General features: G+C 39.0%; 1 non-coding gene across 1 annotated transcript; it reads left to right on the top strand.

The window, feature by feature from the left end:
* The first annotated feature begins 215 nt into the window (after positions 1-215).
* Positions 216-318, top strand: LOC132482847 (U6 spliceosomal RNA). Its single transcript, XR_009531007.1, has one exon. It is a non-coding gene; the product is annotated as a U6 spliceosomal RNA (small nuclear RNA).
* Positions 319-1,561: the final 1,243 nt, after the last annotated feature.

The following is a 1,561-nucleotide window of genomic DNA, read 5'->3' on the forward strand; positions in this document are numbered from 1 at the left end:
AACAGCATTATTCATAATAGCCAAAAAATGAACACAACCGAAATGTTCATTAACTGGTGAATGGATAAACACACTGTGGTATTTTTTTCATACAATGGAATACTATTCAGCAATAAAAAGAAATATTGATACATGCTACAGTGTGGATAAACCTTGAAAACATTATGCTATATGAAAGAAGCCAGACACAAAAGACCACATAGTGTGCTCACTTCAGCAGCACACATACTATTAATAAAATTTGAAACAATACAGAAAAGATTAGCAAGGCCCCTGCGCAAGGATGACATGCAAATTCATGAAGTATTCCATATTTTTTGGGGACAATGGCAATAATATTGTAATATATAAACGTATCAAAATAACACATTGTACATCTTAAATTTACACAATGTTACATGTCAAATGTATTTAATTAAAAAAAGACCACATACTGCATTATTCCATTTTATAAAATGTCCAGAACAGGCAAATGATAGAGATAGAAAGTAGATTAGCTAGGGCCGGGGGTGTATGTGAGTGTTGGCTTTGGGGAGTAACTGCTAGTAAGTATTGAGTTTCCTCTGGGGGTGATGAAAATGTTCCAAAATTAGGGCATGGTGACGGTGACGGTTGCACAATTCTGTAAATAAACTAAAAAGCATTGAATTGTACACTTTAAATGGGTCAATTTTATGGTATATATGTAATTTATATCTCATTAAAGCTGTCAAAAATATACATTGCATAGTTCTAGATGAAAACTTTCATGAATGGAAATTGAGGTTCACCTACCAGGCTAGAAACTTGGTTGGTAAGCTTTCACTGTTCTTCTTTTTATCAGACCTGAAAATGCAGGTCTGAAGAATAAGAGATTTGTCCATACCTCTAAGATCCCTTCCATTCCAACATTCTCTGCATCCTCAAAATTAATGAGACTGAGAGAGAGAGAGATGATATCAAGTTTTACAGGTTATGATTCCATTGCTGCTATGACATATAATGGAATCACAGATCAATTTACTCATTCATATATTTGCATATCAATTAGAAGGCAAACCTTCATTTTAGTAGATTAGGTGGTAGCTACTCTCTGGATGATTCAAAAGCATTTAAAGTCTTCACACCTCAAAGAGTTCCCCTTTCTGTTCTGTCCCCAACTCCCTTAGCTTCTTTTGGCCTAGGCTTTGATGCTAATAGTTCTGTCAAATATACACTACACAGGGCTTCCCTGGTGGCGCAGTGGTTGAGAGTCCGCCTGCTGATGCAGGGGACACGAGTTCGTGCCCCGGTCCGGGAGGATCCCACATGCTGCGGAGCGGCTGGGCCCGTGAGCCATGGCTGCTGAGCCTGTGCGTCCGGAGCCTGTGCTCCACGACAGGAGAGGCCACAACAGTGAGAGGCCCACGTACCACAAAAAAACAACAACAAAAAAACACTACACAAAGTGTTTGATTAATGGATTTTGATCAAGATGGAGGGGAGACTCCAGTGACTTGCCACAGAACCACATTGTTACCAACATCACTGAAGACATTGACTCCTCATTCAATTTGTTAGTTACTCAAGGATAGGAGGGGCA

This window comes from Mesoplodon densirostris, chromosome X (genome assembly GCF_025265405.1).
Source record: "Mesoplodon densirostris isolate mMesDen1 chromosome X, mMesDen1 primary haplotype, whole genome shotgun sequence".
In the NCBI taxonomy this organism is placed as follows: domain Eukaryota; kingdom Metazoa; phylum Chordata; class Mammalia; order Artiodactyla; family Ziphiidae; genus Mesoplodon; species Mesoplodon densirostris.